At 40.6% G+C, this 18978-nt stretch overlaps 1 protein-coding gene across 1 annotated transcript in view; it reads right to left on the minus strand.

The window, feature by feature from the left end:
• Nucleotides 1–18978, minus strand: part of OPHN1 (oligophrenin 1) — a 407359-nt gene that overhangs the window by 386950 nt on the left and 1431 nt on the right. The window lies entirely within an intron of this gene.

The raw sequence follows: 18978 nt of genomic DNA on the forward strand, positions 1-18978 counted from the left end.
CAGGCAAAAAGTGACAAGTGTTTGAAATGCAGCAGTAAGAAGGGGCAAGAGAAAGGTGGAGATGAATGCAAAAGACACTGCTGGAGGTAAATCTACCAGACTTACGCATTTATTGAATGTAAGGGTCATGAGAGAGGAAAGAAAGAAGGAGAGAAAGAGAGAGAGAGAGAGAGAGAAATGAAAAGGAAAGAAAGAAAGAGAAAAAAGAAAAGAAAAAGAAAAGAGTCTGTCTTTGAGGTTCCCATTCTGGCCAACTGGTAGACTACAAATACCATGAACCAAAATAAGGAAGTCAGTAGGATGTGGGGAAAATGCTTAGCTGGATTTTTACTCAAAGCAAAGATTAAGTAAATAATGCCTAATGTCAGTATGAATTGAATCATTAAACCCGAAGTATAAAGAAATCTTATTGCATATCTTATGTTGATGGGCCTCATGATCTATTCTCTTCAAACCGCCCAGTTGGAGTTATAGGTAGTGCTATATCAAGAACCAGAGACCAAAGATATAGGCCCTGATAAAATCTTCAGAAGAGTGCTTATCAGGTCAGGTTTGCAAATGACTCGAGGCATTGTCATAATGAAAAGGGCCAAGACAGGTTCCACATTTGGCCAGTAGTTTTTAAACTTTGGGAGTCAACTAAACTCTAGGGAGATACCATCTTTCTCTCCGAGAAAAACAAACATAGGCACATACTCACACGTTAAAAGATAAAATTGGGGGAGAGGTTTTCACAGAGAGGTGTAATTGTACAGGAGTATCTGAAGTAAAGACTGAACATTTTGATAGCCTGCCTAGAAAGAATGACAGTGCCCTAAAAGATCAGAATTTGAACAAGCCAACACTGCACAAATCACAAATGGGTGAGGTGGGAAGATGATGAAGAAAGTAAAGCCAAAGATGGAGAATTAAGATACAGTCCTAGCTGCCAAATGTCCCTGTGTTTAAATAGGAAAAGCAGCACAGCTGCCAAATGTTTCAAGTCTACAGACTCCAGCAAGACACTTGATTCAGGAATCTACAGTTTCGGGAGTTTGTCTTGGAAGCTTTCATACCAATAGCCTTCCAGCCCAGATGCAGAGCCAGTGTCAAATGCCTTTAAATGGAATAGAATATTGAGATGATCTCTAGGAAGGGAAAAAGGCAGCAAATAAGTTTAAACTCAGAGAGGAGACAAAACTCCTGGCAGGAAGCATTCCTAGAGAGAAGGGTAGTATTTATTATAACTGAAAGATAAAAATCATATCCCTTCTTTTTTGGAATTGCTACTCTTCCCTACAGATCAGCAATTTTTTGAGCATGTGCAAGCGTGCTTTCTTTTTGAAGGTGTTGATGTTGAAATGATAGCTGCTTTCAATTTGCAGAAATCTAAGCAGGGGATCAGTGTTCAGCAACTAAATCAAAGAGCAATTGTGCCTTTTGACTTTAAAAAATAAACGTCCCTATCACAGATCTACTGCTGTAGAGACTCACAGGGCCGTGCCAATTGGCTGCTTTCTCAATGTGCCTTGTGTACGATCCTGGGTTCAAGAGAACAAGGCAAAAGGGCAATGGTGACTCTAAACAGAGGCAACATTCTGAACTCAGGTACTGCACGAGATGCACTGCTTGATGGGGAGGGCATTTCTTGAGCAAAGGAAACAGTTGTACCATCTAGACTCAGAAAAATGCTAAAAGTGAAGTGCCACAATCATTTCTGAGGAGCTCCAGAGGGGTAGCACAAGCAGAAGCGTAAGATAAAAGGAAACGAGATGCTGAATGCAGAGTCAGGAGACCTGAGTTGAAGTCTCAGTTTTACGTTACCACTGCGTAACTTTGTATATATGTAAGTCATTCAGCTTCTTTATCTGCACAATAGGCTTAATGATAACAACTCTACCTATTTCAAAGAATTGGTATGGGATGCCAAAATGGTGCAGCCATTATAGAAAACAGTATGGTGGCTCCTAAAAACTTTTTTCTTTTTTTTTTGAGACAGAGTCTCACTCTGTCGTCAGGCTGGAGTGCTGTGGCATGATCTCAGGTCACTGCGACCTACGCCTCCCTGGTTCAAGCGATTCTCCTGCCTCAGCCTCCCGAGTAGCTGGGATTAGATGCATGCACCACCATGCCCAGCTAATTTTTGTATTTTTAGTGGAGATGGGGTTTCACCATGTTGGCCAGCATAGTCTTGATCTCTTGACCTCACGATCCGCCCACCTCGGCCTCCCAAAGTGCTGGGATTACAGGTGTAAGCCACTGCGCCCAGCCAAAACTTTTAAATAGAACTATCATATAATCCAGCAATCCCACTTCTGGATACATACCCAGAGGAATTCAAAGCAGGATCTCAAAGGTGTATTTGCACACTGACGTACATTGCAGGATTATTCACAATAGTCAAGAGTTGGAAACAACCCAAATGTTCATTGATGGGTGAAAGGATAAACAAAATGTGGCATATACATACAAAGGAATAATTATGCAGTCTTAAAAAGGAATGAAATTCTGACACACTCAGGTGGGAGAATAGAAACTTAAAAAAGAATAAACCAAAAAAAGAAAGAAAAGAAGTTCTGACATATGCTACATGAAAGAACTGTGAGAATGTCAAGCAAAATAAGCCAGTCACAAAAGACAAATACTGTATGATTCCACCAATATGAAGTAACAAAAGTTGTCAAAATCACAGAAAAAGAGAGTAGAAAGGTAGTTGCCAAGACTGGGGGGTGGTGGGGAATTAGCAATTAGCATTTAGTGGGTATAGAGTTTCAGTGCTGCAAGATGAAAACACGCTAGTGATCTGTTGCACAACAATGTAAATCTACTTAACACTACTGAACTGTGCATTTAAAAATGGTTCAGGTGGTAAATTTAATGTTATGTGTTTTTTCACCACAATTTTTTAAAAAAGATTTGGTATGTGATGCAAACCTTATCATAAAAGTGATGCACATTTGAAATAATAATGTCTTACATCAGGTACAGCATTTGCTCTTCCATCTATTCCCCTAGTCCGCTCATTACAGTCTGTTTGTTTGTTTGTTTGAGACAGGGTCTCACTCTGTTGCCCAGGCTGGAATGAAGTGGTGTGATTATAGCTCACTATAGCTTCAAACACCTAGGTTCAAGTGATCCTCCTGCCTCAGCCTCCTATACAAGCACATGACACCACCTGGTTAATTTAAAATAAATTTTTTAGAGTCGAAGTCTCACTATGTTGCCCAGGCTGGTCTCGAACTACTGGGCTCAAGTGATCCTCCTGCCTTGGCCTCCCAATGTGTTGTGATTATAGATATAAGCTACCATGCCTGGCCCATTATAGTCTTTGGGGTGATTGTCTGTGTTCCCTAGCTTGGCACAGCCACCCTCCTGCATTACAGCTCAGATCAGACCTGTGTACACCTGGGATTTCCTAGATGTCAGCAGAAAAGCTTGGAGGGGCCCAAATCCCCACTCTGTTGGAAGCAGAAACTGCTGTGGAATAAGTGATCTCTATCAGTCTAAGTGGTAGATGAGTTTTCGCAAAAAACTGCAAGCAACCTGAGATGACTGAAAAGGAGAGGGTCCACATTCCCATTTTTTAACCTCTAATTTATTTTATGCACATCTTTCATCCAAGAAATGTTTTCTAAACTTTTGGGACATAATGGGCTAAGAGAAGCAACAAGATATTATATAAAGGGCAATGAGGCTGGGCGCAGTGGCTCACACCTATAATCCCAGCACTTAGGGAGGCTAGGGCAGGTGGATCACTTGAGGCCCCTCAAGACCAGCCTGGCCAACATGGTGAAAACCCGGTCTCTACTAAAATACAAAAAAATAACCAGGCGTGGTGGCACATGCCTGTAATCTAGTAAGCTATTCAGGAGGCTGACGCACAAGAATCACTTGAACTCAGGAGGCAGAGGCTGCAGTAAGCTGAGATCACGCCACTGCACTCCAGCCCGGGTGACAGAGCAAGAATCTGTCTTTAAAAAAAAAAAGAAAGGCAATACTCCAGTGATAACTAAATGCAACTCATAATCCTGGACTTGTTTCCTGGGTCAGAAAATAAAACAGATATTATTGGGACAAAAAGGACATTATTGGGACAATTAGTTAAATTTTAATATAGACTTTAGATTAGATAATAGTATTATATCAGTGTTAAATGTCCTGACTTTAAGGCCAGGCACTGTGGCTCACGCCTGTCATCCCAGCACTCTGGGAGGCCGAGGCGGGCGGATCACCTGAGGTCAGGAGTTCGAGACCAGCCTGGCCAACATGGTGGAACCCCATTTCTACTAAAAATACAAAAATTAGCTGGGCATAGTGGCGGGCACCTATAATCCCAGCTACTCGGGAGGCTGAGGCAAGAGAATCACTTGAACCCGGGAGGTGAAGGTTGCAGTGAGCCAAGATTGCACCACTGCACTTCAGCCTGGGTGAGAGAGTAAGACTCCATCTCCAAAAATGAAAAAATAAAAAATAAAATTTCCTGACATTAATAGTTGTACTATGCACATGTAATAACGATCCTTATTCTTGGGAAATACATGCTGAAGGATTTAAGGGAAAGGGTCATAATATATGCAACTTAATCTAAAATGATCCAGAAAAAATAATATGTAAATAATCAGAGACAGAATAAGACAAATATAGCAAAATATTTTTAAAAAATCAGTGAATCTGACTGAGGTTCTTTGTACTATTTTTGTAACTTCCCTGTAACTTTGAAATTATTTCAAAATAAAATGGTTGCTAAAATAGATACTTGGACCAAGTATGGTGGCTCACGCCTGTAATCCCAGCACTTTGGGAGGCCAAGGCGGGTGAATCACCTGAGGTCAGGAGTTCAAGACCATCCTGACCAACATGGTGAAACCCTGTCTCTACTAAAAATACAACAATTAGCCAGGCATAGTGGCGTGCACCCGTAATCTCATCTACTCAGGAGGCTGAGGCAGGAGAATCACTTGAACCTGGGAGGCGGAGGTTGCAGTGAGCCCAGATCATGCCACTGCACTCCAGCTTGGGCAACAAGAACAAAACTCCATCTCAAAATAAATAAATAATACATACATAAAATAAAATAAAGTAGTTAATGGTCCAGAAATTGACAGACCTGGGTTCTAGCCATCATGTATCCATTGGGCAGCTCACTTGGTATCTTTCAGCTCAATTTGCTCATATAGTAAAATAGGGATAATGCCTATATGTTCTTTTTTTACAGAATTGTTCCAAAACACAAGGCATGATGATACCTACGTGGAAGACCTAGAAAAAACAACAGCTTTAGAGTCAAAAGACCAACATTTAAATCCATTGCTCTATCACTTTTACGAATATGTTGATCCTATCTTAAGCCTCAGTATTCCCATCTGTAAAATGGGGGCATCAATATGTACCTCAATGGATCATTATGGAGGTAAAATGAAACAATGCCTATAGGAAAACCCTATACAATTTATAGGATGGTAACATATCAGAATAAATAAGAACCATGTATTTATCCCCAAATGATGCCACAAATTTGGTATAACCATACCTTGTCAATGTCCTCTACTATAAATTAGGTATAACAATACAAAATTACCCAACTGGGGAAAATAACAAAAATACCTTTGTAATATAATGGTCAAAATATCAATACAATACTGTTCTGTTTATTCAGCATTACCCGATAATAATCCATTACAAAAAGTTTTCAATTTAAATAAAGTTTATCCCTTCAAACATGGAGAACTTCTGTAATTTAACCATTTTAATGGAAAGCTAAGCTAACATTTAATTTTCTGCATTCTTTTTGTTGTTGTTGTTGTTGTTCTTTAGAGACAGGGTCTCGCTATACAACCCAGGCTGGACTCGAGCTCCTGGGCGTAGCAACCCTCTTGCCTCAGCCTCTTGAGCAGCTAGGACTACAGGCATATGCCATCATGCCCAGCTTTCTGCTTTCTTAAATGGTTTGGGGATGACTCCACTTCATCATTGTGACAACATCAGTCAATCTGAGGCTGTCACATACTCAAAGAATGTTCAGTATGTAGGACTATTGAACTCTACATAAAATAGACACAAAGCACAATGCTTTATAGGCCTTACATCTGTTTTCCCCAATATTTTCAGGCTCCCCCAATACATACACACACTTCAATTCAATTCCATTCTCACTTCTTTTTCATATCAAAGTTCTGGTGCTATACTCCTCCTCACTTCACCTCCAAATCCCTATATTCTGCTTCTAAATTTCTAAGGGGTAGAAACCACATCAGAATTTAAATGAAGAGCCAATAAAATCAGGACAACCTTCTCTCCTACGGAAGAGTGCACAGCGAAAACCACTGTAGCTATTTAGAGACATTTTTTGGAAAGGCAAGTCTCTAGACTCCTAGCTTTATTCTGGATATTGATATTATTAGAAAACTGACCTTCAAATGTCCAGTAGTATTCATATAATGAGGTAATAGCAGTGACAAGATTCTAATTGATGTGCATGTTAAATCACTTATTCTACTTAGCAACTGGGCCAGGCACAGTGGCTCATGCCTGTAATCCCAGCACTTCGGGAGGCCGAGGCGGGCGGATGACTTGAGGCAAGGAATTCGAGACCAGCCTGGCCAACATGGCGAACCTTGTCTCCACTAAAAATACAAAAAATTGGTCAGGCATGGTGGTGTGTGCCTGCAATCCTAGCTACTTGGAAGGCTGAGGCAGGAGAATCACTTGAACCCGGGAAGCGGAGGCTGCAGTGAGCCAAGATTATGCTACTGCACTCCAGCCTGGGAAACAGAGCGAGACTCTGCCTCAAAAAAATATAATAATAATAATTAGCAACTAATCCATGGGCTTATAAATTAAAAAATTAAGCCACAAAAGCAAAATTACTTGAGACATCCTATAGTCTTTAAGTCTCAATCAACATTTCCTCTAGGCATACAGCACTTAAATAAGAAAGAACTTTCATTTCCATGATCTCACTTGATTCTCAGAATAATCTTGTGAGGGGAACAGGGTAGGTGTTCTTGATCCCATTTCACATATAAGGAAACTGAGGCACCAAAAGGTGAACTGTACCTAACATTACATGGTTAGCAAAGATTTAAGGCTAGAATCCTAATTCTATAAACCCTAGGCCAGTGCTTTCTGCTGGGCCACACTGACTCTCATGAACACACGGGAGCATCTCTGTCAGTACCATATCTCTGGAGAACATTTTATTGACTACAGTCCTGGATAGGAGGAGTTGTGAAGTGTTTCCAAAAAACCCAGGCCCAACAACAAGGTGATTATCACTAGGCAGGGGATTATCAACTTTGCAGACCAAAATCTCTTTTACAGGCTTCAGCAATGCCCAAGAATGCTGAGGACAATGTTCAGAATTTCATAAGACAGCTAGAGATGATCCAGAAAGAGGACAAGAAACTCACCAAGCAAGGGGTGTGCTTTTAAGTGAGGTTGTTAACAGAAAAAAATACAATTCTTTTGTATGCAAAGATGAGGAATGAGGGCTGAGGGCTGAGGGCTGAAAATACAAATCGTTAAAATCACACAAGGTAAGGATATGTGAATACACTTTTCTTTTTTAAGCAAGTCTAAAAAACCAGAACTGGGAACTTCCTCTTGAAGTTTCAAAGAATCATTTCTAGGACAAATCAAAGAATGTCATATTTTCATGAGTAGACTTAGGAAACTCCTTTATGTGGGTTAGAGTTATAAACAGGTTTAAGAAGGAGTTAGAAAAATTAATATGAGGTCAAGACATAGAGAAATTCGGACTTCTAGGGTATCTAATCACTGTGTGAAGTAATATCATTCTTCTCATCAACTATCTCCTAATGCCACTGTCCAAAACAAAACCCCTGGCCGAATGAATCATGGGTTTGAATCAAAGTAGCAAATCCAACATTTTTATGAGTCAGTTCATGCAAATATTATGGATCCTGAAGAAAACTTTAAAATTATCAAGTTCTTCAAAAAATTAAAAATAGAATTACTATATGATACAGCAATTACACTATTGGGTATATCTCAGTCCATTTCTGATGCTATAACAAATTACCACAGACTGAGTAATTTATAAAGAACAGAAATTTGTTTCTAGCAGCTCTGGAGGCTGGGAAATATAAGACCAAGGTGCCGGCAAATTAGGTGTCTGGGTGATGGTCCAGGCTCTGCTTCCAAGATGGCACTGCCTCCATAGGGGAGGAATGCCATGTTCTCACATGGCAGAAAGCCGAAGAGCAAAAACCAAAAAACAAAAAGGCCAGTGCAGTGGTTCACGCCTGTAATCCCAGCTACTCAGGAGACTACGACAGGAGAATCGCTTGAACCCAGGAGACGGAGGTTGCAGTGAGCCAAGATAGCGCCACTGCACTCCACCCTGGATGACACAGTGAGACTTCATCTCAAAAAAAAAAAAAAAAAAAAAGTGGAGGAACAAACTTCTTCCATCAAACTGTTCTATAAGGGTATTAATTCATTGATAAGAACAGGGGCCTCATTACTAAACATCTCCCAAAAGGCTACACTTCCTAGTACTGTTGCATTGGGGATTAAGTTTCCAATACACATATTTGGGGATATACATTCGGACCACAGCAGGGTATACACCCAAAAGAGTTGAAAGCAAGGTCTCAAAGAGGTATTTGTACACTCATATTCATAGCAGCATTGTTCACAATAGCCAAAAGGTGGAAGCAACCTAAGTGTCCATCAATAAGTGAATGGATAAACAAAATGTAATATTATTTCAGCCATAAAAAGAAATGAAATTCTGACACGTTACAAGATGCATGTGTCAGGGCTAAGGGAAACGTCCCTCTATCCTTGCTGGTTCTCTGACAAATCAACGGACAAAGGCAAATTAATAGGAGAAAAGGCATAATTTATTAATGTGCACAGGAATCATACAAAATATAAGAACTCAAAGAAAGGCAAGGTAGCTGGTGCTTTCATTTTATTTTATTTTTTAACTTTTATTTTAGGTTCAGGCATATATGTGCAGGTTTATAAAATAGTTAAATGGCATGTCACAGGGGTTTAGTGCACAGATTATTTTGTCACCCAAGTAATAAGCATACTATAATAGGTAGTTTTTCAACTCTCACCCTAATAATTTCCCAATAATGGGATTGCTGGGTTGAATGGTGGGAGTTCTGTTTTAAGTTCTTTGAGAAATCTCCAAACTGCTTTCCAAAGTGGCTGAACTACTGTATAAGTGATCCCTTTTCTCCACAACCTTGCCAGCATCTGTAATCTTTTGACTTTTTAATAATAGCCATTCTGACTGGGGTGAGATGGTATCTCATCGTGGTTTTGGTTTACATTTCTGTAACAATTAGTGATGCTGAACATTTTTTCATATGCTTGTTGGCCCCACATATGTCTTCTTTTGAAAACTGTCAGTTCATATCCTTTATGCACTTATTAATGAGGTTGTTTGTTTCTTGCTGTTAATTTGTTTAACTTCCTTATACATGCTGGATATCAGACCTTTGTTGGATGAGTACTTTGCAAATATCTTCTCCCATTCTGTAGCTGGTCTGTTTGCTGTGTTGATAGTTTTATTTGCTGCACAGAAGTTCTTTAGCTTAATTAGGTCCCATTTGTCAATTTTTTGTTTTATTGCAGTTGCTTTTGGTGTCTTTGTTATGAAATCTATGTTTCTATGTCCAGAATGGTATTTTCCGAGATTTTCTTCCAGAGTTTGTATAGGGTTGATGCTTCTATACCATCTTGAGGTTACAGAAAGAACGGAAGCTCCCTCGAGGCATGGCCAAAAACAGGTTATGGTGGAAAATCAGATTATGGTGGCAGAACAGGTTTTGGGAGGGGGAGAAGAGGAGGCTTGGCTAGCAGAAGTGGTCTTGTTATATAGATAAAACTTCACAGGCAGCAGCCCTCAGAGAGAATAGATGGTGAATGTTTAATCAGACCTTTATAGGTGTCATACTCTCAGTTAATCTTTCCTAGATCTGGACAAGGGAGGGCCTCAGAGAAAACCTGGCTACATCAGTGCAGATTTTCCCTACAGCTGCAAATGTCTCCAAAAAGACAGCTTTGCAGGGCTACTTCTGTTTACTGGTGCTCTGAACAGTCATCTTAAAATATGACAAAGAAGTATATTTTCAGGTGAAATATTTTGGTTTCCTTCAGATGAACCTTAAGAACATTATGCTAAGTGAAATAAACCAGTCACAACAGGTTGGCCAAAAACTGTATACTTTCCTTTACATGAGGTACTTCCACTTATAGAGTAGTCAAATTCATAGAGACAAAAAGTAAAACAATGGTTGCCAGAGGCTGAGGGCAGCTGGGAATGGGGAGTTAAAGTTTAATGTGTATAGTTTTAATTTTACAAGATGATAAGAGTTCTGGAGATGGGTGGTGGTGATGGTTATACAACAATATGAATGTACTTAATCCCACTGAACCAAAGACTTAAAAATGATTAAGATGGTACCATCATGTTATGTATATTTTGTCACAATTCAAAACAATTAAAAATTATTCATCAGACTCTATTAAACAAACCCTTTTTCCTGCCCACATAAGAAGGGTTAAGAATGAGAAGTCTATTTATAAACTGAGAAGAACTTGCCTAAAATGGTACATAAAAAGAAAGACACTAGGCCCATCTCAGCTATATACTTGGGGCCTGAAAAGGGAAGAATATAACTAAATACAGTTTTTCATGTGAAAGTTTTTATTTTGTTGTTCAATAGTAATCTTTTAGAGTATTTCTTCATTTATATCAGTTTCAGAAGCATTCTGAACGTACTCCAGATGTCAGATGAGAAATTCGAATTCCTGGGTCCCATTCCCACATTGGCCAAGGCTCCCTACAATCACAAAAGGTTTCTGCAGTGACTCAAAGCGAGGCAGGAAGCAAAGGGAGAAGAAAGGCAAACAAGTAAAATAGCCTGCCATCAAACGTGAAATTATTCCTCTCCAGCTTGTTCAGGCCCAGTATGCAACAGACCCTGTTTATATATTTCTTCTGGGGTTTCTAAATTACTTCTGTAACAACTAACACATAGTGAGAAGTTCAAAAAGAGGCCAACTTTCTAGAGACAGAGGATGTCTGTATATTCTGTGAGATAATTTCTATACACATCTCCGTTAATGTACATTAGCCCTGCCCTGCAGCTTTGTCTATCAGAATAACCAACATCAAGGTAATCAAAGCCAATTCTCAGGGGAATGTGGGCAGATTCAAAGATATGGTGCTGGAAAAGAAGATATCCCTCTACACCCACACCCACATGTTACTGTTACTGTGATTTTCTTCCAAGCCAACACCATCTGCCTATAAAATCCATGCTGTAACCACCTATCCTTCCCCACACACCCACCCAGGCCCCTTTGTTCAACCTCAGCTCAGACAAAACATGCAAAAAAGGGGTTCTCCCTATCTGTTGCATTTCCAACAACTAAGAAATCCTAGATAGGGCAGGTGCAGTGGCTCATACCTGTAATCCCAGCACTTTGGGAAGCCAAGGCAGGAGGATCACTTGAGCCCAGGAGTTCAAGACTAGCCTGAGCAATATAATGAGACCCCATCTCTACAAAAAACAACAGACAAACAAACAAAATGAAAGAAATCCTAGAGAAAACATTATACTATGAAAGGCCATAAGGCACTCTCATTGCATCTTTAGCCTACTCTCTTAATTTAGGTACAAGCAAATCACCAGCTCATAAGGGGGAAGGAAGTCTCTTTACAGTATGTTACACAATATTCATGAGATAAGACAGCCTGAAAAGGGAAGAGTATGCGTTAAGAACCAAGGCAGTAGACCAGGTCCCATTATTGACAAGAACACTGTCTCTCTTAATCCTTAGATGAGCCACTTAACTGTTCTGTCTCAATTTATCTCCTGTAAAATAGGGTCTTATGAATTCATTCAAATAAAATACTTAGAGACTACTAAGGGCCAGGCGCTATGTTAGGCACGTTGACCAGAACTCAAGATTGTTCCCTTTCTCAGTGCCAGTAGAACCACAATGATACAACATCAGACCCAAGAGCGCTATAAATAACAATGCTAATCTTTCTCAAATGGTTATTACTGAAAAGGAGAAGAGGATCAGGCACACCAATACCTTATTGGTGAGTGTGGCTGCTGTTATATGCTATTCCAGAAGGCTTTCTGATCAGTCCCTACTTTACTGTCATTAGAATATCTGCAAGGCTGTGTGAACGTGAGAAACATGCACTCATATTCTTTTTCTCTTCTCTTTGTGAAGTGTATTCTTGAATTTTCAAGAAATAAGCCATATCCAAACTCCAACTAAGTTATTAATTACCACAATTTAAGTTTGTTTATGGCACAAGCATTGTCATAAGCATGTTTTTTAAAATACATACTTAAACAGTAGAGACTAACATTTATTAAGAGTATATTACTTTCAAATATGTTATTTCATGTATACAATCTATAGCCAAGGTTGGTATTTACTGTCTCCATTTATAATTGAGGAAACTGAAACTTTAAGAAGTTCATAACTTGTTCAAATGCCACCCAGATAGTAAATAGGGAATTCAAACCCAGATCTGTGTGCCTCCCAAGTCAATGGTAATTCTGGCAACTAGATGCCGTTGTGCTAAGCCTTCCCATTACCATTACTTGCTGATGAGTTCAATTTCCTAGATAGAGAATGTGCTGAAACCTAAGCTCAGTAACCTAACTTCAACCAAGCCTATGTCTTTAACCACTTCAGTCCCAAATGTTCTTTAGGTGCATAAGATTAAAAAGAAGACTTAATTAAAGCCCTGAAGTCCAAAAGTTAGCATTTCCCCTAACAAACTAGTTTCTACTGCTCTCAAAAGGCAGAGTTAAAGATGGAAGACATCTACAAGGCAACAATCTAATTCCATTCTTTCTCCAGCCACATCTGTCTTGGCTGATTTAGGTGGCTAGAAAGCAGAGGAGTTGACTCCATGACCTCTCAAGACTCTTTCTAACACTATAATTCTGATTCTCTTTGCCCTACTTACACATGGGGACCTGTGATTATTCTCTATAGCTAGATTTTGAAGGCCAGATTGCTCCATTTTAGAAAAGATACCATGAATAACATGAGATAGAAACTTATAACTGCCACACTTTTAAAATCTGTATTAAATCATACCAAAATAATCATCCTGAAATAACAAGATCATACCAATCAATTAGAAGGAATTAAGAATCAGGGAAGCAGAGAGTTGCTCCTGTTCATAGCATTTCTTCTCTTAAGACCTCAGTGAAATATTATCTGACCAGTTGGAGAAAGCTTGACTGGGCAATATGCCCTGTGGTGAATTCTGTGGTTCCTGTCCCGTAGCCTTCACTACTTGGTGTATTACATCATTATTAACTATAAAGGGAACTGCTGTCTGGCCCCCTTAATAAAGAACTTCCCAAATCTGTCAAAGAGAGAAAAAGGTCCCTGTTAGCTTATGACAAATAACATATCAAAAAACATGAGTTTCTCTGCCCATGGAGCTTCAGACTGCTTATATATTACCCAATTGTATAATACACTTTAGGACTTAATATACCAGTTCAAGGCTGGGCACGGTGTCCCATGCCTGTAATCCCAACTTTTTGGGAGGCCGCTGCAGGCGGATCACCTGAGGCCGGGAGTTTGAGATCAGCCTGGCCAACATGGTGAAACCCCATCTCTATTAAAAATACAAAACTTAGCCAGGTGTAGTGACGAACACCTGTAGTCCCAGCTACTCAGGAGGCTGAGGCAGGAGAATTGCTCGAACTCGGGAGGTGGAGGTTGCAGTGAGCTGAGATCATGCCACTACACTCCAGCCTGGGTGACAGAGCAAGACTCTGTCTCAAATATATATATATATATATATATATATATATATATATATATATATTTCATAGATGGTTCACTGAAACCTCTGCCTCCTGGGCTCAAGCCATCCTCCCACCTCAGCCTCCAGAGTAGCTGGAATTACAGGTGAGCACCACCATGCTAATTTTTGTATTTCTTGTACAGGGCAGGATTTCACCATGTTGGCCTAGCTGGTCTCAAACTACTGAACTCAAGCAATCTGCCCCACCTGGGCCTCCCAAAGTGCTGGTATTATATATACACCAGTTCAAAGTTCAAAATCAACAAACATATACAAACTATTCAAGGGCTTTGTGAAAAATCCCATCAACTATCTATAATGGGAAAGAGGAAAAAGGAGTTCGTGACCAAATACACAAAGACAGACAGTCAAAAAGGATGAACTGTTTCTGCACTAGTGAACCAATGTGTTTCTGAATGCCCATTGGGAAAAGCAAAACCCCCGTATGAGAGTTTCTTGAGATCAGAACTGAGACTGTGTCAGACCCCAGGGTAGGCAATAAGAATACATCTCTGATGATGAACACTTTACCCATTCAGACAGGAAAATACCTCATAGCACAACCTGCATTCTAAGCTTTCATTACGTATGCGGGAACAGGTCATTTCCAAAACCACTTCCCTGCATACCTCTCTACACAAACTCAGCAGAAGCTGGACACAAACAAGAAGGTCCAAGGAACACTTTAGGAACTCAATGCCCTGCCCCACCCAACAACAGCCAATTAATGTTGCACAGCCTGTTTTAGTCTCGGAGGTCTAGTCTGTGTCTACTGCAATGACTCAATTCTGCCATTTTATTGCAAAAGCAGTCACAGACAATATATAAACAAATAGGTGTGCTTATGTGCCAATAAAACGTTATTTGTGAAAACAGACATTATTTACGAAAAGAGGAGGTGGACAGGATTTGGCCATGAGCCACAGCATGCTGGCTCCTGCTTTACTACAAATAGATCTCCTTGATAAATCAAGTTACTATTCCTTTTTTATTTTTATTTATTTATTTATTTATTTATTTATTTATTTATTTATTTATTTTGAGATGGAGTCTTACTCTGTAATGAAGGTTGCAGTGCAGTGGCGCAATCTCGGTTCACTACAACTTCCATCTCTGGGGTTCAAGCAATTCTCCTGCCTCAGCCTCCCAAGTAGCTGGGATTACAGGTGCATGCCACCATGCCCAGCTAATTTTTGTATTTTTAGTAAAGACAGAGTTTTGCGCCGGGCGCGGTGGCTCACGCCTGTAATCCCAGCACTTTGGGAGGCCGAGGCGGGCGGATCACAAGGTCAGGAGATCGAGACCATGGTGAAACCCCGTCTCTACTAAAAGTACAAAAACTTAGCCGGGCACGGTGGCGGGCGCCTGTAGTCCCAGCTACTCGGGAGGCTGAGGCAGGAGAATGGCGTGAACCCGGGAGGCGGAGCTTGCAGTGAGCCGAGATCGCGCCACTGCACTCCAGCCTGGGCGACAGAGCGAGACTCCGCCTCAAAAAAAAAAAAAAAAAAAAAAAAAAAAAAAAAAAAAGACAGAGTTTTGCCATGGTAGCCCAGGCTTGTCTGGAACTCCTGACCTCAGGTGATCCACCCACTCAGTCTCCCAAAGTGCTGAGATTATAGGCATGAGCCACCACGCCCGGCTTCAAGTTAGTATTCCGTATCTCCTCTCTCTTCTGTCCAGGACTTCTGGAAAGGAGCAAAAAGCAAACATGCAAGGCTAGGAAGTTTCCCTTCATCAGTATGCTCAAAAGCAGAAGGTACAAAAGACTTCAAAGTAAGATGCCTGTGGGTATCCAATCTACTTATTTCTACTTATCACCATTAAAAAATAAAAATCTTTGCTGGTTTAATGGAGAGACCAGAGCTGCCTTCTCTAGTGTGCCAATAGAATGACACATGTTTTCTATTAAACATCACATTATTAACTCCTGCCATTAGAAACATTAAAGGCACAGTTGACCAGCAGCTTTCAGAACAACTGGAAGCCACTGGGTGGAAGGGTGGGGTAACACACTTTGGGAAAGCCAGTTCTAAAGGGGACTGCTGGCTCCTTAGAGGTAAGACTGCTACTGAAAAATGAAACCTCCCTGAAGAGAAGAACTGCCAAGCAACCGCCTCCTTGCCCAGTGGCCAATTCAATGAATGCTTCAATCAGCCAGATCTTGCTGGACTTGTTAGACCTGACAAAACAACGGCAATAGCTTTGGTAATAATGTCAGACAGGGGCTAGTACAAAACTGCCTGCTGCAATGGAAATCTCTATAATGAGCTCTGCTGAAAACACATGCCAATTATGCCCATATTGCCAGAGGAGCAGAAGCTGATTAAAGGCATATGGGTAAGAAGAAGGCAAAAGAACTGGTCCTGAATATACTACCATAGCATACCTATATTTATGAGCTCCTCTGAATGTCAGGGGCTGCCTAACACATGGCATAAGAAGATCCAAAAGACTTGAAATCACAGTTTGAAGGTGAATCATTAGAGCAGGGACAGTTGGCTAGAAGGGCAATTTTAAAAACAAGGCACAATAACACAAGGTCTCTAAGAGGGCTTCCTCAGGTCCTAGAGGGAGAAGGAGATAGTGGCAGACACAGGCAACACCGAGGAGGATACATGACAGGGTTTTACAGAGATTGAGCTGTGTGCAAAGATGGTATTAGGAGGAAAGGCTCAAAGAGCAGGAGAGGGCTGAGTGCAAAACCAGGCCAGCTGGGACAGACATCAGGGAGAATCAGGTAACTACAATGGCAAGACACCATACAGGAAAGCCGAGACATAGACTTCCCAAACCCACCCTGCAAGGCATAACCACTGACCTCCTTCTATAATACATCATAATATAGTAAAAAATTTTCCACTTCTAGGAGCCGGAAGATCTGGGTTTGAATCCCAACTTGCCACACACTAGTGGAGCAATGTTGAGCAAATAACTTCTCTGAATTTCAATTTCCTCATCTGTAAAACAAGGGACCATTATCTGCCCTTGGTTACTTCACCTGTCTGAGAGCACTAATAATGCCCTGCCTGATTAGTACAAAGAGTTGTTGTAAAGATCAAGTCGAGATCATAGGTGAAACTGTTGTTGAACTGAAAAATACAAAGAAGGAAATTATACTGTGATTATTTTTACGAAGTATTATGTGTGGTATCACTACAAACACACAACTCTGTTTAAGGATGAAACTGGTTCCAAGCAAGATAGAAGCCCCAGCTTTCCTTCCACTTCTTTTTTTTTTTTTTTTTTTAATTTTTTGTTGTTGTTGTTTGTTTGTTTGTTTTGAGATAGAGTTTTGCTCTGTCACCCAGGCTGGAGTGCAGTGGTGCAATCTCGGCTCACTGCAACCTCTGCCTCCTGGGTTCAAGCGATTCTCCTGCCTTAGCTTCTGGAGTAACTGGGATTGCAGGTGCCTGCCACCATGCCCAGCCAATTTTTTTTTTTTTTTTTTTTGTATTTTTAGTAGAGATGGGGGTTTCACCATGTTGGTCAGGCTGGTCTCGAACTCCTGACCTCAAGTGATCCACTCGCCTCGGCCTCCCAAAGTGCTGGGATTATGGGCATGATCCACTGCATCTGGCCTTTCTCTCCTCTATTACTCTGCTAGAATGGCCATCCAATCCCTGGCTAAGTTGTTACCCAATTAGCACACTGGCACCCTTCACTTCCCCATTTAGTACCATTACAGAACGATCATCCCCAAACTCAACATTCACAGGTAACTTGGGCTAAATGATGTCTGCACCATGTATGAAACTTCTAGAATAAAAAAGCAAGAGGTCTATAAAACATCATCCTATTTTTCTTCTTTCTTAACTACTTAACATTTTTTTTTTTTTTTTTCCAAGACAGGGTCTGGCTCTGTCGCCCAGGCTGGAGTGCAGTGGCGTGATCACAGCTCACTGCAACCTCTGCCTCCTGGGCTCAAGCCATCCTCCCACCTCAGCCTCCTGAGTAGTTGGGATTACAGGCGAGCGCCACCATACTTGGCTAATTTTTGTATTTTTTGTACAGGCAGGATTTCACCATGTTGGCCAGGCTGGTCTTGAACTAGTGAGCTCAAGGAATCTGCCCCACCTGGACCTCCCAAAGTGCTGGTATTACGGATGTGAGCCACCACGCCCCACCACTACTTTATAATTTTTAAGTTTTTTTCCACCCTAAAGACGTAATGAAAAATGCCCAAGGTTACTCCCTCCTTTATCACCAATATGAATCTCCCCCAATTTTTTTTAACCACCTCACTGACTTCAGGCAATTCTCCTTTAAAGACATCTACCTTCGTCTGGACTGTCTTCCTCAGCAGCCTTCACAGAATAGCACATAGAAATTCTTACCACAAGCTCAGGTGTCTCAGCCCTGTCAGCTACCCACTTCTCTAATGCTGTTCTCCAGCTTTCAAACCTTTTCTAATGGCCACTTCCTGTGGGTATGTGTACTGACGGCTACTTCCATTTCTCTACAGAAGGCCCCAGATGTCTTCTTGACACTTCTACTTTCTGAACTACGTATTCTTCTGTACAGCACTTATATTCTCTTTCATCACTAAAGGGAATAAAAACAATGGGGAACTGTCGAAAGAATACACAGAAAATCTAAGTCTTGGCTCAACTACTGACTAGCTATGCAATCTTAGGGAAGTACTTAAGTTCTCTAAATCTTAGTTTCCTCATCTATAAATTGGAGGTAATTTAACACATTTCTTCCCTGTTTACTTACAGAATGTATGTTAAAGTGCCTTGTATACTATAAAGAGCTTTGCAAATGGCAATTTATACTTACATCTACCTATATATCCACATCCTAAAACCCAACTCAATTTGTATTAGAGTTGTTTCTTCCTCATTCATAAATGGATTCTCTAGATTTCACATATTTGGGGGAAAGGTCTATTATAGAAGGTCTGTCTCTTGATCTTCTATTTTTTATCAAGCTCCTACTAAGCAAAGGCTAATCAGAAAAACTCCAGAAGTAACTTCAGACTCCCTGAACCTTCCCCTACTTCATTCCTGCAGGTCTGTAAAATGCTTGGCTGCCTTCAGGCTGACACCGAACGTGCATTCTTGGCAAGAGGCATTGAAGAGAAAACAATTCTTTTCTTTCTTTCACAAGCTGAAAGTGATTCTCAACAGAAAGCTGGGATTTTGATTTTTATTTTAGTT

The sequence above is a fragment of the Rhinopithecus roxellana genome, chromosome 7 (assembly GCF_007565055.1).
Source record: "Rhinopithecus roxellana isolate Shanxi Qingling chromosome 7, ASM756505v1, whole genome shotgun sequence".
Lineage (NCBI taxonomy): Eukaryota > Metazoa > Chordata > Mammalia > Primates > Cercopithecidae > Rhinopithecus > Rhinopithecus roxellana.